The sequence below is a fragment of the Myxine glutinosa genome, chromosome 1, assembly GCF_964187855.1.
Source record: "Myxine glutinosa chromosome 1, kmMyxGlut1.1, whole genome shotgun sequence".
NCBI lineage: Eukaryota > Metazoa > Chordata > Myxini > Myxiniformes > Myxinidae > Myxine > Myxine glutinosa.
The window spans coordinates 350,867,075-350,892,851 of NC_136261.1; the positions used below are offsets into that span (position 1 = coordinate 350,867,075).

The 25,777-nt window shown below is 49.5% G+C and overlaps 1 long non-coding RNA gene across 1 annotated transcript in view; it reads right to left on the reverse strand.

The window, feature by feature from the left end:
• LOC137413496 (uncharacterized) overlaps positions 1-25,777 on the reverse strand; it is a 164,308-nt gene that overhangs the window by 94,798 nt on the left and 43,733 nt on the right. The window contains exon 2 of the long non-coding RNA XR_013621820.1: positions 18,474-18,878. This is a non-coding gene — a long non-coding RNA (uncharacterized LOC137413496). The remainder of the gene's footprint in view (positions 1-18,473; positions 18,879-25,777) is intronic.

Sequence of the window (25,777 nt, forward strand, 5' to 3'; positions counted from 1 at the left end):
GAAGTTCTTGAGACAAGGCAGAGAAACGTGCAGAATGCAAGAAATTTCACTTCTGCTGACGTCGGTGCGACGGACAAGATTTGTCCACATTGTAGAGCGCTTCTTTTCCAAGGTGAAACAGCTCATTTTTGCTGCACGAATGGAAAGGTGTCCTTGGGAAATCTGGGACCTTTACCCCATCAATTACACAATCTGTTTGCCGGCGATGGACCCACAGCGAACGAATTCTGCAGGAACATCAGACAATACAACTGTCTATTTCAAATGACATCATTTGGAGGAAGCCAAGTTTCTCCTCGGCATGGTGCATGGAGCCCATTGGTCATAATTCAGGGTCAAATACATCATCGTATCGGTTCCTTCTTGCCAAATGCGGATGAACAACCGAAATTCCTCCAAATTTATTTCTTAGATCCACATGACAGCGTACAGTTGAGGATGCGGATACTCACCAATGCTGGTATTCACCGTGATGTAGTTGGAGCATTAGAGACCGTGCTGAGACAAGTGAATCCTTACGTTCACTCGTTCCGCATGGCACGCGAGGAAATAGGCAATTTGCCAGAGGCGTTCGTTCTTATTGATCCCAACAGGAGACCAGCTGGTGAACATGAGAGGAGGTTCAATGGTCAAATCGCTGATGAAGTGGGTGTCGTTGTGAAGAATACTGTCGATCCTCAAGCTACAGCGTGTCACATTGTATTGAAAGCAAGAGAAGGAGCGCTGCAAAGTATTTCTGAGTTGCACCGTTCTTACGACGCACTCCAGTATGTTCTCTTCTTCCCATTCGGAGATGATGGATGGCAGCCCGAAATGAACATGACCAATGGCAGGAGATTGACTGCCATGAAATACTACTCCTACCGAATAATGAACCACGAGGATGAGTTCAACTACCTCCTCAGAGGGGGGCGTCTGTTCCAGCAGTATCTTGTTGATATGGCAGCCAAAATGGAAGGCACAAGATTGGCGTTTATAAGACTGAACCAGGCATCGCTGAGGTCTGCTACATACAGTGGCTTCACTGATGCTCTCAATGACAATGACGATTTGTCCAACATCGGACGCCGCGTACTACTGTCATCGACATTTGTAGGGGGGCCGAGGTATATGATGGAGCGATGTCAAGATGCCAGGATGTACGTAAGAAAATATGGTAACGTGACCTACTTCATCACTATGACGTGTAATCCAAAGTGGCCTGAAATCTCCAATAACCTGTTTCCTCACCAAAGTGAGAACGACAGACCGGATCTCATTGCGAGAGTGTTCGAGTTGAAGAAAACGGTGTTCATTAAATACCTCACTGGATCAGAAGGCTTCTTCGGGAACTGTATCGCTCACGTTGTGTGTGCGGAGTACCAAAAGCGAGGTCTCCCTCACATACACTGTTTGCTGTGGCTCGATGAAGCTTCAAAGCCGAGACCACAAGACTATGATCGATTTGTACAAGCTGAAATACCAGATCCCGATGAAGATCCAGAGGGACACAGACTGGTGTTGAAGCACATGATCCATGGTCCATATTGTTCCACAGCAACTGGATGCTGGAAGAATGGTGCATGCAGACACAGATACCCGCGGTCATATGCTCCGTACACACGGTGCGGAGACGATTCGTACCCCATATATAGAAGAAGATCCCCAGAAATGGGAGGATTTGAAGGGCACCAAGAAGGGAGGCAACGACGACCTGTTACAAATCAGTGGGTTGTTCCCCATAATCTCTATCTCCTGAAAACGTTTGATTGCCACATCAACGTTGAAATATGCTGCTCTATAAAGTCGATCAAGTATGTTATTAAGTATGCCATGAAAGGTAGCGATCAAGCTATGTATGCACTGCGCACAAACGACGAGATAACGGAGTACTTGACGGGTAGATACATTGGACCTTCAGAGGCTGTTGCCTCCATTCTTGGATTCTCAGTCCATGACAGGAAGCCGGCCGTTATCCGTTTAGGAGTACATTTGCCAAATGAACAACAGGTATTTTTTGCTGGGAACGTTCGTGAACAAAGAAATAATCCCAATATGGCCAAAACCACGTTGACAGAGTTTATGGATCTTTGCAGACGTGACCATTTCGCTAAGACACTGTTGTACGTGGATGTTCCGAGATTCTATACATGGACCAAGAAGAGATGGCAACGAAGAAAACAGGGCAGACCGGTGGAGGGCAACCCTGGAATGTTTGAGGATGACATATTGGGACGAGTTTACACTGTTTCGCCGCGTACTGGTGACCTATACTATTTCCGACTACTCCTCCACCACGTGAGAGGGCCGACTTCGTTCGAAGTCCTGAGAATGTGTGATAATGTCATTCTACCCACATTCAAAGACGCTTGCAGAGAAATGGGTTTGCTGCAAGGAGACGCTGTCTGGCGCGAGACTCTGGAGGATGGTGAGAGGACACGCCATCCCAGACCCATGAGGGATTTGTTCGTTGTGCTCCTCACACAAAGTGAAGTCGACAATCCATTGGATCTATGGGAACGTTTCAAGGACGCTATGGCTGAAGATTATCTTCTAGCTCATCGACGATCTGCAAATGATCCCAATATTGCCATCAACGAGCGCCATCATGACTTGGCTCTATCGTATTTGCAGCAGAAACTGCAATTGTTGAACAGAACTGTTGCACATTTTCACTTGCCGACTCCAACGACTGTTCTTCGTCATGAAGGGATTGCCAACATTCACCTACTGAGAGAACTCCAATACGACACGGAGGAACAACAGCGAATCATAGACGAAAGGCAGCTTCTGCTCAATGATGAGCAGAGAGTTGTCTATGACTTTGCATGCGGTTGCATCCGCACGAATCAGTCATCAATGATTTTCATTGACGCGCCTGGAGGCACAGGGAAGACGTTTCTTATTAACCTGATTCTCTCTAAAGTGAGAGCGAGTGGAGAAGTTGCCCTTGCGGTGGCCTCATCTGGCATAGCTGCTACCCTCATGCCTGGTGGAAGAACAGCGCACTCAAGGTTCCAAATCCCTCTGACACCGAGGGAAGATGGCATATGCAACATCGATAAAAATTCCACTATCGCAGACCTCTTTCGAAGTACAAAACTCATCGTGTGGGATGAGTGTCCTATGATCAGGAGAGAGAGTTTCGAGGCTGTGGATCGCACGTTGCGTGATGTATGTGACAAAGACGAGCCTTTTTGGAGGGATCTTGACGATATGCTGTGGTGATTTCCGTCAACTTCTGCCCGTGGTGAAAAGAGGGTGTGATGCTGACGTTGAGAATGCGTGCATAAAGAAGTCCTACTTATGGCAGAGCTTTGGAATGTTTCACTTGAGAACTAATATGCGACTGACCGACGGAATTGTGCAGTTTTCAAGATTTTTGCTCAACATCGGCGAGGATAGAATCGAGAAAAATGCGGATGATGAGATAGATTTGCCAGAGGATATACTGCTGACAGCGAGTGGGCTCGATGAGTGCATCGATACCATATATCCATCATTCGCCAATCCGATGGAGGTTTTTTCAGCAAGGTCTATATTAGTGCCCCTCAACGATATGATGCGAAACATCAATTCAAGATGCATCACAAGGTTCCCTGGTGCTAGCATGGAGTATGCTGCGTTCAACAGTGTGACTGAGGGTACTGATGCGATGCACTTCCCAACGGAATTCCTAGATTCCGTTGAAGTCTCGGGATTGCCGCCGCACAACCTCGAGCTCAAAAAAGGATCCCCTATCATTTTGATGCGGAACTTGGACCCTCCGAAACTTTGCAACGGGACGCGCATGATTGTTGAGGACATGCTTCGAAATATTATAGTTGCGAGGATCATAAGTTCAACGTTTGAAGGCGAAACTGTAATGCTCCCTCGGATCCGACTAAATCTGTCGGAAGCTGAGGATATCGCTTTGCAGCGCTGCCAGTTCCCCATACAATCCTGCTTCGCAATGACGATCCATAAGGCGCAAGGGCAAACTATGGAGAATGTGCTGGTCTACCTGGAGAAACCGGTCTTCCAGCATGGTCAGCTGTATGTGGCGCTCAGTCGAGGGAAGAGGAAAGAGAACGTGCGAGTTTATGTAAATGGAGGATCGTCGACAAAGAACATCGTCATCAGAAGTGTCCTCTGACAACAAAATCGTGGTAGTCCACGGGTCGCGTGTTTTTTCTAAAAAAACAAAAAAAAAACAAAACGTGATCGGAGATAAGGGCCGAAATCACGTGTCACAGATAAGTGATTTAGAACGCTGGAGAGGTGAGCCTTATGGCTTGCTGGCCCAAATAATCTCCCTGATGATGTCCAGCGTTCGCTTTAGTTCTATTCTCATATCTATTCAAACTGACTGACCCAACGGGTCATGGGTCGTCTAGTATAATTATAAAATTGAAATCTTGCGTGTTTGTGTGTAACATTCGATCGGTCCGGGGGCGTGGCTTACCCCTTTGAGAGAGTAGTAATATCCACCATTTTATTAACTCGCATAGCTTTGAGGCCTGTTTTGTAGGCCCGTGGTGTCTTGCTCTCTCTCCCAGCTTTATTTCAAATCAAATTCGATATATCGTTTCATTTTTCACAGTCGCTAACATAGTTTTAGACTCGGTTGACAAAAAACGGGAAGAAAATCGCGCCACGTTGATATACGAAAATACACCGCCTAAAATAACAGGCATACAGTATATATCTTCGTTATTTCATTCAACATTATTACCCGGAAGTAAAATATGTTTCAGGAAATTACCGAGAGATATTTCTTCGATTTTTTTTATTATTTATATGCGCATACACTTTAAATAGGTTTATTTGAAATCTTTAATTGTCACAATGTAATTTATTTGTCATTTGATGATCGGCAAAAATATGTTTCAGGAAATTACCGAGAGATATTTCTTCGATTTTTTTTATTATTACCGCTTCCATCTGATTTCATTTTTATCGATGGTTTTAGACTCGGTAAAAGAAATAATTGAGAACATTCACGCACACACGGGAAATTGCAGAGATATATTTTTAAAATCGCGCCACTTTGATATACGAAAATACACCGCCTAAAATAACAGGCATACAGTATATATCTTCGTTATTTCATTCAACATTATTACCCGGAAGTAAAATGTTTCAGGAAATTACCGAGAGATATTTCTTCGATTTTTTTTATTATTTATATGCGCATACACTTTAAATAGGTTTATTTGAAATCTTTAATTGTCACAATGTAATTTATTTGTCATTTGATGATCGGCAAAACGATAGCACAAAAACAATACTATTTGCAGGAAGAATGTCGTATCAACCCTCCGACGGTGCTACGGACGCGGACAACGAATCACACCTCACGTCTATGGACGCGAATAGCAACATTCCTTCAAGTTCTCGTGCGGAAGCAGTATCTCCGAGGGGTGCTGAAACAGACGATGGGAGATCACGACGTCTTCAGCAGCAACGAGAAAGCCAAAGGAAGAGACGACATGCTGAAACGCCTGAGCAAATGTCACAGCGCCTTCAGCTGCAAAGACAAAGGGCAAGGATGAGAAGGAGTGCTGAGACGGAGGAGGTGAGAGCGCAGCGTCTTCAGGAGGAACGAGAGAGAGTCAGCTTGCGAAGGGATGCGGAATCTGCAGAGGAGACGTCACAGCGCCATCAAGAGCAGCAAGAAAGAGATCGTATGAGGAGAGATGCGGAATCTGCAGAGGAGACGGCACAGCGTCTTCAGGAGCAGCGAGAAAGAGATAGGATAAGGGAAGTTCTTGAGACAAGGCAGAGAAACGCGCAGAATGCAAGAAATTTCACTTCTGCTGACGTCGGTGCGATGGACAAGATTTGTCCACATTGTAGAGCGCTTCTTTTCCAAGGTGAAACAGCTCATTTTTGCTGCACGAATGGAAAGCTGTCCTTGGGAAATCTGGGACCTTTACCCCATCAATTACACAATCTGTTTGCCGGCGATGGACCCACAGCGAACGAATTCCGCAGGAACATCAGACAATACAACTGTCAATTTCAAATGACATCATTTGGAGGAAGCCAAGTTTCTCCTCGGCATGGTGCATGGAGCCCATCGGTCATAATTCAGGGTCAAATACATCATCGTATCGGTTCCTTCTTGCCAAATGCGGATGAACAACCGAAATTCCTCCAAATTTATTTCTTAGATCCACATGACAGCGTACAGTTGAGGATGCGGATACTCACCAATGCTGGTATTCACCGTGATGTAGTTGGAGCATTAGAGACCGTGCTGAGACAAGTGAATCCTTACGTTCACTCGTTCCGCATGGCACGCGAGGAAATAGGCAATTTGCCAGAGGCGTTCGTTCTTATTGATCCCAACAGGAGACCAGCTGGTGAACATGAGAGGAGGTTCAATGGTCAAATCGCTGATGAAGTGGGTGTCGTTGTGAAGAATACTGTCGATCCTCAAGCTACAGTGCGTCACATTGTATTGAAAGCAAGAGGAGGAGCGCTGCAAAGTATTTCTGAGTTGCACCGTTCTTACGACGCACTCCAGTATGTTCTCTTCTTCCCATTCGGAGATGACGGATGGCAGCCCGAAATGAACATGACCAATGGCAGGAGATTGACTGCCATGAAATACTACTCCTACCGAATAATGAACCACGAGGATGAGTTCAACTACCTCCTCAGAGGGGGGCGTCTGTTCCAGCAGTATCTTGTTGATATGGCAGCCAAAATGGAAGGCACAAGATTGGCGTTTATAAGACTGAACCAGGCATCGCTGAGGTCTGCTACATACAGTGGCTTCACTGATGCTCTCAATGACAATGACGATTTGTCCAACATCGGACGCCGCGTACTACTGTCATCGACATTTGTAGGGGGGCCGAGGTATATGATGGAGCGATGTCAAGATGCCATGATGTACGTAAGAAAATATGGTAACGCGACCTACTTCATCACTATGACGTGTAATCCAAAGTGGCCTGAAATCTCCAATAACCTGTTTCCTCACCAAAGTGAGAACGACAGACCGGATCTCATTGCGAGAGTGTTCGAGTTGAAGAAAACGGTGTTCCTTAAATACCTCACTGGATCAGAAGGCTTCTTCGGGAACTGTATCGCTCACGTTGTGTGTGTGTGGAGTACCAAAAGCGAGGTCTCCCTCACATACACTGTTTGCTGTGGCTCGATGAAGCTTCAAAGCCGAGACCACAAGACTATGATCGATTTGTACAAGCTGAAATACCAGATCCCGATGAAGATCCAGAGGGACACAGACTGGTGTTGAAGCACATGATCCATGGTCCATATTGTTCCACAGCAACTGGATGCTGGAAGAATGGAGCATGCAGACACAGATACCCGCGGTCATATGCTCCGTACACACGGTGCGGAGACGATTCGTACCCCATATATAGAAGAAGATCCCCAGAAATGGGAGGATTTGAAGGGCACCAAGAAGGGAGGCAACGACGATCTGTTACAAATCAGTGGGTTGTTCCCCATAATCTCTATCTCCGGAAAACGTTTGATTGCCACATCAACGTTGAAATATGCTGCTCTATAAAGTCGATTAAGTATGTTATTAAGTATGCCATGAAAGGTAGCGATCAAGAAATTTCACTTCTGCGCACAGACTATGCACTGCGCACAAACGACGAGAAAACGGAGTACTTGACGGGTAGATACATTGGACCTTCAGAGGCTGTTGCCTCCATTCTTGGATTCTCAGTCCATGACAGGAAGCCGGCGGTTATCCGTTTAGGAGTACATCTGCCAAATGAACAACAGGTATTTTTTGCTGGGAACGTTCGTGAACAAAGAAATAATCCCAATATGGCCAAAACCACGTTGACAGAGTTTATGGATCTTTGCAGACCTGACCATTTCGCTAAGACACTGTTGTACGTGGATGTTCCGAGATTCTATACATGGACCAAGAAGAGATGGCAACGAAGAAAACAGGGCAGACCGGTGGGGGGCATCCCTGGAATGTTTGAGGATGACATATTGGGACGAGTTTACACTGTTTCGCCGCATACTGGTGACCTGTACTATTTCCGACTACTCCTCCACCACGTGAGAGGGCCGACTTCGTTCGAAGTCCTGAGAACGTGTGATAATGTCATTCTACCCACATTCAAAGACGCTTGCAGAGAAATGGGTTTGCTGCAAGGAGACGCTGTCTGGCGCGAGACTCTGGAGGATGCTGAGAGGACACGCCTTCCCAGACCCATGAGGGATTTGTTCATTGTGCTCCTCACACAAAGTGAAGTCGACAATCCATTGGATCTATGGGAACGTTTCAAGGACGCTATGGCTGAAGATTATCTTCTAGCTCATCGACGATCTGCAAATGATCCCAATATTGCCATCAACGAGCGCCATCATGACTTGGCTCTATCGTATTTGCAGCAGAAACTGCAATTGTTGAACAGAACTGTTGCACATTTTCACTTGCCGACTCCAACGACTGTTCTTCGTCATGAAGGGATTGCCAACATTCACCTACTGAGAGAACTCCAATACGACACGGAGGAACAACAGCGAATCGTAGACGAAAGGCAGCTTCTGCTCAATGATGAGCAGAGAGTTGTCTTTGACTTTGCGTGCGGTTGCATCCGCACGAATCAGTCATCAATGATTTTCATTGACGCGCCTGGAGGCACAGGGAAGACGTTTCTTATTAACCTGATTCTCTCTAAAGTGAGAGCGAGTGGAGAAGTTGCCCTTGCGGTGGCCTCATCTGGCATAGCTGCTACCCTCATGCCTGGTGGAAGAACAGCGCACTCAAGGTTCCAAATCCCTCTGACACCGAGGGAAGATGGCGTATGCAACATCGATAAAAATTCCACTATCGCAGACCTCTTTCGAAGTACAAAACTCATCGTGTGGGATGAGTGTCCTATGATCAGGAGAGAGAGTTTCGAGGCTGTGGATCGCACGTTGCGTGATGTATGTGACAAAGACGAGCCTTTTGGAGGGATCTTGACGATATGCTGTGGTGATTTCCGTCAACTTCTGCCCGTGGTGAAAAGAGGGTGTGATGCTGACGTTGAGAATGCGTGCATAAAGAAGTGCTACTTATGGCAGAGCTTTGGAATGTTTCACTTGAGAACTAATATGCGACTGACCGACGGAAGTGGGCAGTTTTCAAGAATTTTGCTCGACATCGGCGAGGATAGAATCGAGAAAAATGCGGATGATGAGATAGATTTGCCAGAGGATATACTGCTGACAGCGAGTGGGCTCGATGAGTGCATCGATACCATATATCCATCATTCGCCAATCCGATGGAGGTTTTTTCAGCAAGGTCTATATTAGTGCCCCTCAACGATATGATGCGAAACATCAATTCAAGATGCATCACAAGGTTCCCTGGTGCTAGCAAGGAGTATGCTGCGTTCAACAGTGTGACTGAGGGTACTGATGCGACGCACTTCCCAACGGAATTTCTAGATTCCGTTGAAGTCTCGGGATTGCTGCCGCACAACCTCGAGCTCAAAAAAGGATCCCCTATCATTTTGATGCGGAACTTGGACCCTCCGAAACTTTGCAACGGGACGCGCATGATTGTTGAGGACATGCTTCGAAATATTATAGTTGCGAGGATCATAAGTTCAACGTTTGAAGGCGAAACTGTAATGCTCCCTCGGATCCGACTAAATCTGTCGGAAGCTGAGGATATCCCTTTGCAGCGCTGCCAGTTCCCCATACAATCCTGCTTCGCAATGACGATCCATAAGGCGCAAGGGCAAACTATGGAGAATGTGCTGGTCTACCTGGAGAAACCGGTCTTCCAGCATGGTCAGCTGTATGTGGCGCTCAGTCGAGGGAAGAGGAAAGAGAACGTGCGAGTTTATGTAAATGGAGGATCGTCGACAAAGAACATCGTCATCAGAAGTGTCCTCTGACAACAAAATCGTGGTAGTCCATGGGTCGTGTGTTTTTTCTAAAAAAAACAAACAAAAAAAAAAAAACACGTGATCGGAGATAAGGGCCGAAATCACGTGTCACAGATAAGTGATTTAGAACGCTGGAGAGGTGAGCCTTATGGCTTGCTGGCCCAAATAATCTCCCTGATGATGTCCAGCGTTCGCTTTAGTTCTATTCTCATATCTATTCAAACTGACTGACCCAACGGGTCATGGGTCGTCTAGTATATATATATATATATATATATATATATATATATATATATATATATATATATATATATATATATATATATATATATATATATATATATATATATTGTTACTGATCGCGGATTAAGATGTTAGTTACCGAGCGGTTTGGTATTGCCGCGACCGTTACAGGATCCCTGACTCACCCGATTCACCCAGAACTTTGGCCGTATCGCACCACAGCTGCTCAATGAGGGAAAAGACAAAAACGACGCAATGCAAGAGGAAAAGGAATAAAACGAGAAGACGTACAGACGAGTAATGGGGTTTATTATTTACACACACAAGCAAAAAGGAGCAATCAAGTTTTATTTACAACACATAAGACGCAGGTGACACAGTGCAAATTTTAGCTTACCTACAGACTTAATTAAATACCCAGGGACAGAACAAACAAAACAAACTCACGTATACAAGAAGGATGGAATGGAATGAATGTTGGAAGGAGGAATGGGAAGGTTCAGCTGGGGCAGATGGTTCGGGCTTGATCCCGCACGGGACGTCGGCTGGACCTCGACGGCCACCGATGCCACCGCTATTTGGTCCCCGCGGGGTAACGGGTTGAAGCTGCCTGGTGGAGTCAACGCTGCCTTTCTGGCTCAGCTCAGGGCGCGTCTGCCGTCTCTGGCGCAACTGCTGGTAATGGCCCTTGGCACCTTCTCTCTCTTGGCCCTGGTGTCTCCTCACCATTGACAACTCAACGCAACCAACGCAACCACTGACCCCTCGACGCCACCACTTCTCACCACCGACTTCTTACCACCGCAACCAACGCAACCACTGACCCTCCTCTGGCAACCGACTCAGACCAACTCTTTGTGACCAACTCAAAGTGCATCTCCTTTGGGAACACCCCCGCCGTGGGTTATATAGGCCCCGCCCCTCAACCTTTGCGAACCTCCCCCAAACGTTCTCTTCCCGCCCTCTCAAGCCAAACCCCTTGTTCATGGTTGGTCGAGTGGGGCTGGATCACTCCTCCCCTCTCTGACGAGGTGGGGACCCGCCTTTCTTCCCCAACCCTGCCTCGTGGTCAATGGCGGATGAAGGGAAAACCGCCCAACATGCAGTTGGCAATGCGAATTGCAATTGACGGAAAGGGGGGAATGGAAGTGTTGGGAGTGGGAATGAAGGGAATCTATCTCTTTCACTGGTGCAATGGAGTATTTCAATTAATGGGAGACACAGCCTTACTCTAAAAACACATAATAAGAGATAACTATCAAACAGAGGTATTCTATTATTTGGCTGACGTGTATGCTTGTGGACTAATTATGGGATGCCCTTTCACCTTTACACAGCTCCGGAGGCAGGGGGGCGCAGAATAAACAATAATAATAATAATACACAATCAAAAAATATACAGTCTTCATATCCGCAACAATATATATACATACATATATGTATGTATATATATATATATATATATATATATATATATATATATATATATATATATATATATACATATATATATATATATATATTGTTACAGACGCGGTTGTGGATGTTGGTTTACCGAGCGGTTTGGTATGACCGCGTCTGCACGTTTACCCGATTATACTTGAACGTTTGCCGAGTCGCGCTACGCTAAATCAATTGAGGAAAAGGACACAACGGCTGGGGTAACATGACACGACACCAAGGGTTCAGTTCTCAAGACCTCCGGAGGAGGTTATAATATTGCGGAAGGTCAGATTACAGGGATGAGAGAGACAGCATAGTAAGATAGGCACTTAATTACGGTCTTATAGTAGCCCCGACAGACGACAGATAAACAGGACAAAACTGACTCACACGGGGATTGATGGCAAGGAAAGCGGGTAGTCGATGGCTCAAGGTGCACCTTGGCTCAGGGACAGAATCGACCCGGTCCGGTCCAATAGATGCGGGGAGGTCGCTCAGCGCTCGGAGGTCGCGACTTGTCGTTTCAAGCTGGGGGCGCATCTGATCTCACATCCGGTAAGTCGCTGCGTATATCCGGCGGGGAGTGACACGCCCTCGGCTCGTTAGCTCCGCCCCAGATGGAATCGGCCCGTTGCTTCTCATTGGGTGCGGGGGGTTACCGGCTCCGCCCTTGACGAGGGGCCGACAGGCAGCCCCTTCGTGGTAACCCCGTCGGCGCACATGGGTAATGGCGGCTAACCGAGCCGGAGTGAGGACGCACACTCCCCGCGCCGTGCCGCCCCCCTCTGTTGTTGTAGTTGTTGTTGTAGTTGTTGTTGTTGTTGTTGTTGTTGCATGGGGAAGATGGGAGGAGGTATGGGGAGGTCCTAAACTCACTACTGGTGCCATACGATCACATTCTGGTGCAACGAAGAGTCAGAATTAATGGAAACGAGTCCTTAACTGACATAGACTAAGAATAACTAGCAAGATGTCCGAAAGTTGTCTACGTGAGATGCGGTGGACCTGGGCACGACATTTAATGGGGGAAAAAGGGGAAGGTCGGTTCTACAGAGTGTTATTTACAGGCAATGGGACTAGGGAATGGGGGATTGGGGATAGTTGGGGAGTATTGTGGAAATAGGGGAATATTTACAAGCGGATATGGAGGCCAAATGCCATATCCGCAACATTGCACCCTTCTCTACCCTTGGGGCGTCCCGACCCGATAAATTTTTACCTATTTTGGTGTGGCACTCAGATGTAGTTCCCTCTACTATTAACTCTACCCTGAGTGCGACAGTTTTACAGATATTCACAAATGAGTAAATATGTCCCCCTGCGACGTTGCACCCTTCTCCTAACAGAAACACGCCCACAGGATAACCGAATTGCGGAAAGAATTCGCAAACTAAACATACAGCCGGTAGGGAGCATTATTTACAAGACTACGCTGATATTTACACTACGATCCAGGACCTGTTTTTGGAGGAACACATGCAGATGTTATGCATAGAGAGAGCACGCATGCCAGCATCGATACACCAACCCACGAGTGCTCTGTGGCCTTACGGCCTTTAATAATGTGCAGAGCACCCCTTCCAAGCACCAAAAGCACCACCCCAAGCACCAATCGGTGCAGTCACCATTGTTCATTAAAATAAAAACAACAACCCCTAACCCTGCAGGTGTCTCTTGCTCTTCGTGTGGTGCACTTGGCCTTCTTGCTTCCCTAGAAATAAAGAAAGGCGCCAACCGCGTCCATTTCTTTATTGTGGCCGTCAAGGGGGCCAACTATTAGTGGTTCACCTGTTTGGCATAGGTGCCACGTTGACCCAGAGGTCCATCAATGGGTGGTGCTTGGCCGCAAAAGAACTGCGGTCCATGGTGGGCGGCCACAAACATTGCGGTCCATATGGTGTATCGATCCCGGCAGCAAGCAGCGAAAGTACAGGCCCACAACTGCGAAGCCAGCACCTCTCTCTCCTCTCTCTCTGCCCCAAAGCCAGATCCTCGGAGGTGGGAGACAAAAGAAGCAGACAAGTGAGTAAGGTGGTAAGGGCGCAAAAGTGCACGCAACATTAGGTAATGCACACTAGGGGCACATGGGAACCAGGTGAGACAGGTACGTTCCTACCGTATGCCCCCCCCCCCCCACCAGGTAACCTACATGGCCCCACCCTTACCCCTTACTGTATCCACAAAACACAACACTACCCATAAACATCTACTTTACAAATCAACAAACGTCCCTACTGTCTTCCCCGTTCCTCCCATAAACCAAATTCGTCTTCTCTCCCTCCTAACCAATCAAATTTGCCATTTTCAACTCTCATCAAAATTTGCCATCTCCAACTGAACATCAAAATTTGCCATTACCAATTCATCATCAGTCCCTCCTAAGGAGGGAGAGATGGAATCACCCCAATGTCTCATCCACGTCGTGATGCGTCTCACCAATCCACACAGCAATTCTCATTTCCTGCACAAAACAAAGAAAACACAGGTGTGGAGTCATCATCACCACAGGTAAGTGGCTGCGTATGGTGCGACAGGTTCATCAATCCTAACTATTTCCTAAATGACTTTAACAACTTTACATTACCCGGGGTCTTTCTCCGGCCAAACCATTGGCCCTCTTACACTATGGGTTCTAAAAACCAATGCCCATTGACCAAACTGTGGTGCTTTTCAATTTGGGGTCTCACTCCCCCGATTCATCTCCCGGTGCCTTCGCACAATTTCCGGGCTGTGGCGTGTACCTCTCCCAGCGGGTCTACCCACCTACACACCTCCACCACTGCAGTTGCCTCCGAGCTTACCTGCTCCTTACCCTAACCTAACTACCTGGGGAAGGCCCTCTGGCGCTCTCCCCACTCGGTGCCCTCTCTGGCACTGGGCTACCCGGGTCCGTCCTCCGGATCCTCGGGCCCCACTGACACTAACGGCTCCCAGAGCCCACCTGCGGCCTCACCTGGCCGACATCCTCACAGTGGTGGAGTGCCCAAACCAACTACACACACTAACAGGCTACACGCCCAGCCATTTCCACAACACTAATGCACCCATCCGCAATACCATTCTGCAACCGCACCACAAATGCCAATATCCAACCACAATTTACCTATACCCTCTACCTAACACTTACACTACCCGCCCCGGGTACTCGTGAAAGGGGTCCACTCTTCCCCCATCCACACCTTCGCACCATGCACACCACTCCGTACCACTTACTCCAACTCTCTCCACACACCTGCACTTGCACACCTGTGCTCTCACTCTTGGTGCCGCCTGCACCCTTCTCTCCCCAAGCGCATTCGCGCTGATCCACAACACTCACTACTCATACACTGCTCCACACACCTGTCCAGTTGCACCCCTGTGCAATCACACCTGTTCCATCCTCACACAGCATCATCTCATCTAACTACTCCCTTCTGAAACTTGCGCTTCCCAGTCGTCCCTTTAAACTATTGCGCTCCCTCGTCATTATCATCCACACTAATCTACCTGCGTCCCCACTACAGGTATCAGTCACTAACTAAACTTAACGTCACCTAATGTCATCTTCTAGGGCCCTATCAATATAACCTAACCCACCCGGGCTAGTTTTCACTGCCATCAACCCCATAAGCTATTGCTCCTTTGCCCCCACCATGGGAAGGGTGGCAGGGGTGCCACCCTTACCCACCGGGCCCATCGCTCACTACCAATTTTGCACATCAAATTTCAACAAATCAAAAATTTGCCAATCACTGCCCATCATCTGCCAATCATTACTGCCAATCCTTTGCCAATCATCAAATTTTGTTTTTCTCTAATTTTGGGGCCAAAACACTAACCTCATCACACGTCTACTCACTACTGCCTCTCGGTGCGCCAATTCCCGTCCAAAGCCCGGCTTCGTACAACCAAGCCATGAATGCGGGTTGTTTGGTGCCAGCGGCTGGATACGTCCCGCATTCGGTGCAGGGAAGGAGGTTTACCCGGGCCGAGATCCCACGCACCATCTTGGCGTGGAGCCATCCAATGTCCCGATCTCGACCTGCCGGCACGTCTCAACAAAACGTGGTCGCCATGACGACCCTTCCTATCCAGCCGCCCGCTCCGCCTAGTGGAGCACGGACGCGGCCGTTCAAAGCGAGGCCCAGCACGCACCGAGGGCCCGATTCGGCTATAAGTCGTTCTAACTTCTAAACCGGTTACCGTCGATGCTTCACCTGGACGCTTACACCCCGCAGCCCGTTCCTTGCTCACACATCCAGCCGTTTCCATGCTCCTCGTACCTTTCCTTACACACCTCGGTACTCTCATTCCACTCACAGCCTTGGTCACACACCTGACCACTGAACACTTTGGCACACATTCGTTGGTCGCACACCTCACCAACACACCTCTTCGCGCCCCCTCCTCTGTCACCTCCTCTGTGACAATCACAGGTGTGCTCTCATTCGCACACCCAACCACGTGCCTCACCACCAACTCCAGCGTGCATTCCCACTCACGCTCTACCATTCCAGGTGTGCATCCTTTCTCACCTGTCACAACCAACTCACGCTCCTTGTCACTCTCACTACTCTCACCTCCATTCTTGACAGCGCACTCACCCTTACTCTTGACAGCGCACTCTTTCCTCATGCACCTGTCCGTCACACACCTTTCTCGCGCACACTCTTGCGCACACTCTCCCGTCACACCCTCTGTAACACTCACCACAGGCGTGCATTCTTCCTTGCCTTTGACAGCGCACTCTTTCCCCATGCACCTGTCCGTCACACACCTTTCTCGCGCACACTCTCCCGTCACACCCTCTGTAACACTTACCACACCGCGCTTCCATGTGCTCCCTCGCACACGCGCTATGACCGACTCATTCTCGCCAGCACCCTCACTCCTTGGCACGCACTTTTTCCTCACACACCCCAGAGTCGGGCTTTCTCGCACACCTCCTTTTTCGCACACCAGACCTGTCGCACACTTCACCAACAGTCTCTCACGAACACCCGGGTCCGCCTCTCATTGGGTGCGTGCGGGGGGGGTTACCGGCTCCGCCCTTGACGGGGGACTGACAAGGAGCCCCTTCGTGGTAACCCCGTGGAGCGCATGGTCCGGCGCGCATTGTCAATGGCGGCTAACCGAGCCGGTGTGATGACGCACACTCCCCCGCGCAGCGTCGTTGTTGTTGTAATTGTTGTTGTAGTTGTAGTTGTAGTTGTTGTTTGGGGAAGAAGATGGAAGGAGGTATGGGAAAGGTCCTAAACTCACTACTGGTGCCATACGATCACATTCTGGTGCAACGAAGAGTCAGAATTAATGGAAACGAGTCCTTAACTGACATAGAATAAGAATAACTAGCAAGATGTCCGAAAGTTGTCTACGTGAGATGCGGTGGACCTGGGCACGACATTTAATGGGGGAAAAAGGGGAAGGTCGGTTCTACAGAGTGTTATTTACAGGCAATGGGACTAGGGAATGGGGGATTGGGGATAGTTGGGGAGTATTGGGGAAATAGGGGAATATTTACAAGCGGATATGGAGGCCAAATGCCATATCCGCAACAATATATATATATATATATATATATATATATATATATATATATATATATCTGTGCAGTGTCTGTCTCGTGTTGTGTTGTCTTGTCACTGAACTACTTTCTCAAACTTTTGTGAAATCGTACCAAACTTTTGGTATGCACATATCTCTCCCGTCGGTATGTCCTAAGGGTATTCTTTTGAAAAATTTCCCAATTTGTTTTTTTGGGGAATTTTTTCGGGAATTTTTTTTTTTCCAACTTAAGCTTTCAAATTAAATTGTTTATAAAATGTGATATCACGTATATTACAAATACATTTGTGCAAAATAATTGTTTGAATTATGATTGGTGTAGACCATGACAAAACGGCAACTCGGGTACAGTAATTTATCTATATATCTACACATCTGGGCAGTGTCTGTGTTGTCACTTAACGACTCCCTCAAACTTTTGTTTCCGTGGTTGTGAAGTGTTTTTAATAACGTTGTGGTGGTTTTGAATCACGTGGTGGTGAGGTATTTTGAATTGTGTGGTGGTGAGGTGTTTTTAATAACGTGGCTGTGAGGTGTTTTAATAACGTGGCTGTGAGGTGTTTTGAATCACGTGGTGGTGAAGTGTTTTGAATTACGTGGTGGTGAGGTGTAATCATCCCAAACTTCCAGTCTGCAACTACCCTTCCCGTATGTATGTGCTGAGGGGTTCTTTCTTGAATTTTATTTATTTTTTCAACTTAAATCTTCAACCTAAATTGCTTATAAAAATGTAATATCACAAACACTACAAATAAATGTGCAAAATAATTGTTTGTATTATGATTGGTGTAAATCATGACAACACAGCAACTCAGGTACATTCATTATCCTCTGCTAAAACAAGCCCGTTCCTCTGTAACGACGCGTAGAGAGTCGAGCCAAGCTAGTATATATAATATATACAGTGTATGGTTAACCATTTCAAAATTAGCACTCTTCCATCTAAATTCTGAAAATTAAAAGATTATTTGAATCACAGATTTTGCACTAGCGACGGCAGGTTAAAAGAGCCCGGCGAGCAGAAGCGACTCAACACACACACACACACACACACACACACACACACACACACACACACACACACACACACACACACACACACACACACACACACACACACACACACACACACACACACACACACACACACACACACACAGTCTCATTTAGCATTCATACCTCATTTCAAAAGTCGCATATTATAGAGACATAGATGGTAAATTCCATACATTTAATGTCAGATCAAGCTCGTAATAATTACAAGTAACTTCAATGCATGATGAGGCCATTGGAGCAGGTCCATCAAGCCTGCGCACTGGTTGCCAACATATGGTTGTTTGTCCATGCTCCATCCTTTTAAAATTATAGGCGTCAAGCAAGGAAGCAGCACATACCATTTTCCAAGTCTTGGGTAGGACTCGGCCAGGGTTCGAATCCGACTCAAGAGCAGACTCTCAAATCATTATGCAGCCGAGACTGGAAAAAAACATGGCATCCCATACCAGAAATCAAACCCGGGATACTTGGGTGAAAACCAGGAATTAATCAACCACGAAACAATATGGGATTATTGCTAATTACAGTAGGTGTGGATAACGTATATGGGCATGACGGACAAAATGGCCTCTTCATAGAAAAAGTAAAAAAACGTCCAACAGCCCTTCTGCATATTGTTTGTGTCAAAACCACAAATATGGAGAGATTAATTCAAACCTGTTAAACTTCTGTTTTCTGAAACGAGAGCAGAGATGATGGTTTAAACTCACCAGTTTTTCCAGCACGTACAATGGCGCCCTCACCTGGGGACATTTTTGTAAACAATTCCTGACCAATGGAAAGTCCACCGTTTCACAAATTCATGATCTTTGCAAATGATCCTTAATACTTTCAAATAGAAAATAAAAGCAGAAGTTCTTTAAAAGTTTACACAATGTGCTGATATGATGATCACACAAAGATATGAGAACTGCCACTTTATAACTGCTGGCAGTGATGACCACGGGTACCCAGAGATCCCGGGTTGATCGGACACGTGGCACCTGACTTCATCTTTTAAAAAACCAGATTCAGCATTGGATTAAAAAAAAAATCAATTCAAAGGAACTTAAAAAAACAACTCAGATTCCAAATAAATTTTAAAATGGCTGCCAAAACATACGACCAATGAGGTTTGAATTATCAAATTATACTCGATAATGTGCATCTCACACCTAGCTCGACTTCACGCTGTTGAAACCAAAGCTTTCAGAATCATTGGAATCTCCCGCGATGAAGCTACCTCCGAGGGCCTTTCACTTACTCACCGCAGGCAGGTTTGGTGGTCTTTCTGTCTTCTACCGACTCCTCTCCGGCCTTGCTCCCCCAACTCTGTCTGTCCTCTGTTCCCCAAATATTCCTACAGGTCGCAGAAGATCTGCCAGCAACCCTCTTCTGGTGAAACTGCCAAAATCAAGACTGCTCACCTTCACTCCTTCATTCCTCTTTTCTCCCATGTCTGGAACAAACTCCCTCACTCTCTTCAATCCCACTCCTCCCTCCAGGTCTTTAAAACAGCTGTTCACCACCATTTTCTTTATCTTCCCCAATCCAAAACCTTGATCTTTTCTACCCCCATTAATACACCCCTAATCCACCTCCTTCAAATTCCGTTTTCTTTCCTGAAAGTCCTAGTAGTGTCCATCTTGTTTATCCCGTGTACCCCACCCCAGCCCTCTCCCTTCCACAGATATCCCGATGTCCCTGTTCTCCACTGTTGTTGTGTTTCCCTCTCTCTCCCCCTCTTGTCTCCCGCTCCCTTTATTATACTGTTGTGGTTTTGAGTTTTGTACAGTCATTATAATAAAGGTTAAAATTTCCCCCTCATAGTTAGTCACACAAGCAACATGTAGCCTCGCGATCGTATAGTTATCTCTTAGTGTTTGTGAGCTTAGTCCTTTTCCTATGTTAGTTCTGCGTTGAGTAGAGTCAGGAGAATAGGCCCTACTTCTACCGACTTTCCAACCTCCCCAGCCTCATGCCCCTTTGCACTGACTTTGGTTCATTTTGGGCGAATTAACACGAGGCAGGCCTAGGAGGGTCGGGGCGGAGCCGAATGAGGGGCGGCAGAGGCGCTGACGGTAAGCACGAGCCGCCAATCAGGGCTCAGAGGTGGTGGCGGCAGCACTGCATCACAGGGCGTGGTAAGAAGGTTCGAGAGGGTTCGAGCAGGTTCGGGGGCGTATCTATATAAGCGTTGCACAAAGCCCCCGAGAGGACTGCTGCCCAGGCAGAACTCATGCGCACTGACCAACCCGGAGGAATCGTTTACAAGCATAGTGGGGCAACTTAGCATAACAATTGTGCATTTTGTGAGGAGAGCACCAAATTTGGCACACTAGTAGACTATCATATTATGAAAATATCTGGATATTGGGCCATCTCAGATTCAGAGATTTGATTTTTGCAAGATTTCGATTCGATTGGGATCGAAGAGAACACCTTCTTTGTCTTCTGTACAGTGAAGTTGCCAGCCCTGAATTCTCTGGCTACATCTGGGTGCTTCATTGGGAGTGCAACCATGTCCCTCAGGTGAACAGGGACCCACCTGGCATAGTGTGTGTGGTCTAAGGCATGGAACCATGGGACCAGTTCCGTCAGGGCATCAAGGTACATCGTGAATGAAGCCTGCCGCAGAGAACGCACGTGGACCAGTACCAACATCTCTAGTTCCAGCACAGTTGCCCAGTACTGAAAGTTGGGAATGTCTTCTCCTCTCTGGTGACACCAGTCTTCGAACTCAGGCAGGTCTTCTGCATCATCAGCATATGTCATACAGTGGCGTTCATACACACGGTGTTGCAGGATGTGCAGTGCCGCTGCAGTGATTTGATGAGCTCTTCTTGTGCGGGTGACGTGGGCAGCTCGCAGGAAGGAGTCGGCCGTCCCTGGCGTTGCAATCTCAGCTTGCAAATCTGCAAAATCTGCAAATCTTGCAAAAATCAAATCTCTGAATCTGAGATGGCCCAATATCCAGATCTTTTCATAATATGATAGTCTACTAGTGTGCCAAATTTGGTGCTTTCCTCACAAAATGCACAATTGTTATGCTATATTTAGCTTAGCTGCCGGACTAGCAGGAGTTGAGAGCGTCCAAGGACTGTGTGAGATACGCGGGTGAAGAAAGACGCGCATGAACCGGAATACGCGGTATTATAAAGTGACGCTCGGTTGAGTTGGAGGCCGATCCGCATACAGTGCATTAAGTCGCGCGAGTGATAACGGCTGTGCAACCGTCAGCCGCGCTGAGAGACGTGCATTTGCCGTTCCACCTCATCGGCTGCCTTTGTTCAGGAGACGTGCATTACGAGGTTCCTTCCACCGCCCGCTGCCATCTTTGCGGGACGTGCTGGGACCGTGGAGAGCCGGACGGAGGCCGTTCCTGGACGACCACGTCGACGCGTCTGGCTGGAACATCGACCCATCTGCAATTCCCTGTGTGAGTGTGACGTGCCCGAGTCTGGGAAGTAAGATAAGACTGTCTAAGTGCTGCTCTGCGTCTCTGCGTCCCGATCATGGTATATACGTGTGGGAATAATTAAACCTGCGTTCTTCCTTTTTTCCATTCGATCGTTCCTGTGATTTCCTCATTGCCGAAGCGTGGTACGAATAGAACCCCTCGAATCGGGTTCCACCACCTAAACTGCACGGACCACGTGGTACTCAATCCGCTTGGCGTACCCAAACCACACGTGGCTCGTGCGAGGCTTGCTTCCTCGCTTCCGTGGCGGCGCAGGGATTTAGGTATGAGCGAGACTTGGTCCCAAAACCATACTTTGCGTTTTTCCCAGAAGAGGCATTCCAAGTCTCGGTTCCGCCAAGCCCAGAAAGAACAGGGGGATTAATCCCCCCCCCCCCCCTTTGTAAGGGGAAGTAGGGCGGCTGAGAACCGTAACAATATGTTCTATGTGTTAGCTCTTCCACGAGCCTCAACTTAGTATCCAAAAAAAGTCAACATGACAATGTCCGTTAATCCTTTTCCGTGCCAAGCTATAAATAATTATTCTCTGTTCCACCTTTCCACGTCCAATCAACGTCATCACGCCTTCTTGGGTCTTCAGCTCGTTCACCAAAAAATAACAGAAAACACCTGGTTAATTGGTAATCGATAAATTACCCTCCCAAATTATTAATCTTATCTACACATGATTATTAACTCAAATGTCTTAACAAGAAAATGTCGAACCCTAGTATTTTCCCATTAAAGAGAGCTTCGCAAGCGAACCTCTATGGCAATTGCATGTACATGTAAATCCATTCAAAATTTCACTGTCATTCCCCATTCCCTTGGGAACAAAATTTCATGTTGTCATTACAAATATCCCTTCAATGATCCGCCATCGTGTCCCCTCCATGATCCGCCATTTTGTCCCTTCCATGATCCGCCATCTTGCTCACGTGATCTTGTTTTGGTCTGGCGCGACCGATAAATTATTTTCACCTGGTGATTAATATCATTAAATTACAATACAGTACTGCCCAGAACGGATTTCGAATTTGAAACCGCTCATCATTTACGCCAGCTACACAGACTTCTTTTTTCCACCAGCTACACCGGCTTCAGTTTTCCACCAGCTACACCGGCTTCAGTTTTCCGCCAGCTACACCGACTTCAGTTTTCCGGCAGCTACACCGACTTCATTTAAGCCAGATACACCGATTTCAGTTTTCCGCCATCTACACCGACTTCATAGAGAGCTTCGTAAGCGAACCTCTATGGCAATTGCATGTATATTAATAGGTATTGTTTTCAATGTTTACTTTGTAGTGCGATGCTACGCGCACGACGTGCTTACCAAGAAGGGAAGCGGACAACGCAGGTAACAAGAAAGAGTCTTTATTGGAAGAGCTCCACTGTAGCACTGAGGAGCTCGGGGCTGCGAGCCCCGTGTATATCCTGAGGCCACGCCTACCCCTCGGGCATGGCCAACGCCCACTTGGTGCGTGGAATGATGCCATCACGCCAGTGAGCTTTCGTGTCCGCCACACGCGCCCCCCCAGAATTCCCGCGCACCTGGAGGGCCAGTTTGCGGGGCAAACGGATGACCCGGCCGAAGCGCCCTCTGGCGACTGGCGGCGTCCGGGGTGCAGGGATGCCAGCTGGGATGCCTCCGGCTGCACCCGGGATGGGTGCAGGACCGGGGGGCGGCGTGCCAGTGGGGCTGGGCGGTGCCGGGGGTCCGCCCACAGAGGGGCGGTGCCGGGGGTCCGCCCACAGGGGGGCGGCCCCGATGCGGGGGCCGAGCCACCGGCGGTGGGTGGTCCACGTCGAGGTGGGCCGGCTTGAGGTGATCCACTGAGACGCGGTCGGGAGTACCGCCGATGTCCAAGGTGAAATGTTTCACCCCTGTCTCCAGCACGCGGAAAGGCCCGTCGTACTGGGGCCGCAGTGGTGTCCGGTGGGCGTCGTGCTGGACGAAGACGTACTCCGCGGTGCGAAGCTCCGGGGCGACGTGCGTAGGTGGGTGCCCGTGGTGCGCCGTCGGCACCGGGGCGAACCTCCGGGCTGTCTCCTGCAGCGCGGAGTGCTCCTGTGCCGCGGACCATGGTGCTGTGGGGTCGGGGAGGAACTCGCCCGGCACCCGCAGCGGTTGTCCGAAGACCAACTCCGCCGCGGATGCACGCAGGTCGTCCTTGGGCACCGTCCGGAGGCCCAGCAGGACCCAGGGGAGCCTGTCGACCCAGCCGCCGTCGCGTAGGGTGGCCCGGAGCGCGGCCTTCAACGAGCGGTAGAACCGCTCGCACAGGCAGTTGGCCTGGGGGTGGTAGGCCGTGGTTCGGTGCAGCTGGACCCCGAGCCCCCACGCGACCGCCCCCAGAGCTCCGAGGTGAACTGGGGGCCGCGGTCGGATGAGATGTCCGAGGGGGCGCCGAACCGGGCGACCCAGGTGGCGATGAACGCCTGCACGACGTCCGCCGCCGTCGTCGCCGCCAAAGGCACAGCCTCCGGCCACCAAGTGGTGCGGTCCACCATTGTGAGGACATGGGTGAAACCCCGCGAGGGGGGCAGAGGTCCCACCAGGTCCACGTGAACGTGGTCGAACCTACGTTCCGGCACCGTAAACGGGGCCAATGGGGCCTGGGTGTGTCGGTGCACCTTCGCGCGCTGGCACGTGAGGCACGTCCTGGTCCAGTCGCGGACGGCCTTCCGGAGGCCATGCCAGACAAACTTGTCGGCGACCAACCTCTGGGAGGCCTTCATGGCCGGGTGGGACAGGCCGTGGATGGCGTCAATAACCTGGCGCTGCCAGCCCGCGGGCACGATGGGGCGAGGCCGCCCGAGGGAGACGTCGCACAAGGCCGGTGACGGCGGTCCGCAAGGCCTGGCACCGGGGTCGGCGGCCTAGTCCGCCGCCATCCGGGCATAGTTGATGCCGAGGTGGACTGCGTGGGCGACGGACCGGGAAAGGCAATCCGCCACCGGGTGCCGGATGTCCGTCGTATATGTCCGTCGGGGCATATACGACGTGCCGGATGTCCGTCGTATATTCGGACACGGCCGAGAGGTGATGCTGCTGCCGGGCCGACCACGGCTCGGTGACCTTGCCCATCGCGAAGACCAGTGGCTTGTGGTCGATGAAGGCCGTGAACGCACGGCCCTCGAGCAGATGGCGGAAGTGCCTGACCGCCGGGTGAAGCCCGAGCAACTCTCGGTCGAAGGTACTAGAACGGCGTTCGGGTGGGCGAAGCTGCCGGCTGAAGAACGCCAGCGGTTGCCAGGCACCACGCACCCATTGCTAGTGCACCGCGCCCACCGCGTAGTCCGAGGCATCGGTGGTGAGGGCGATCGGTGCATCGGGCGCTGGGTGCGCGAGCATGGTGGCATTAGCCAAGGCGAGCTTTGCGCCCACGAACGCCGCGTCCATCTGCTTGGTCCAGGTAACGTCACCTTTGCCCGGCTTCCCTCAGAGGGCCTCGTGCAGGGGGCGCAGGAGCTGGGCGATGCGGGGCAGGAACCGATGGTAAAAGTTTACCATGCCCAGGAAATCATGGAGCCCCTTGATTGTGCGGGGGCGCGGAAACCCCTTCACCGCCTCCACCTTGGCCGGTAGGGGGACGGCCCCGTGCCTGGTGACGCGGTGCCCCAAAAGGTCGATGTCGGCGACGCCGAACCGGCACTTGGCGGGGTTCACGATGAGGCCATGCTGGCCCAGGCGTTCGAAGAGCGTGCAGAGATGGTGGAGGTGCTCTTTCGCGGGACGCGCTGGCGACGAGGATGTCGTCCAGGTAGACGTACACGAAATCCAAGTCGCGCAAGACGCTGTCCATTAGTCGCTGGAACGCCTGAGCCGCATTCTTCAACCCGAAGGGCATCTGAAGAAATTCGAAAAGTCCGAATGGCGTGATGACGGCCGTGTTCGGGATGTCCTCCGGCCTGACGGGAACCTGATGGTAGCCGCGTATGAGGTCCACCTTTGAAAAGAAGGACATGCCCGCCAACCGGGCGGAGAAGTCCTGAATGTGGGGGACGGGGTAGCGGTCGGGGGTGGTGGCGTCGTTGAGGCACCGGTAGTCCCCGCACGGTCGCCATCCCCCGCCGGGCTTTGGCACGATGTGGAGCGGCGACGCCCAAGCACTCTCGGAGCGCTGCACGATGCCGAGCCGCTCCAGCGTAGCGAACTCCGCTTTAGCTACCGTGAGCTTCGTCAGCTCGAGGCGGCGT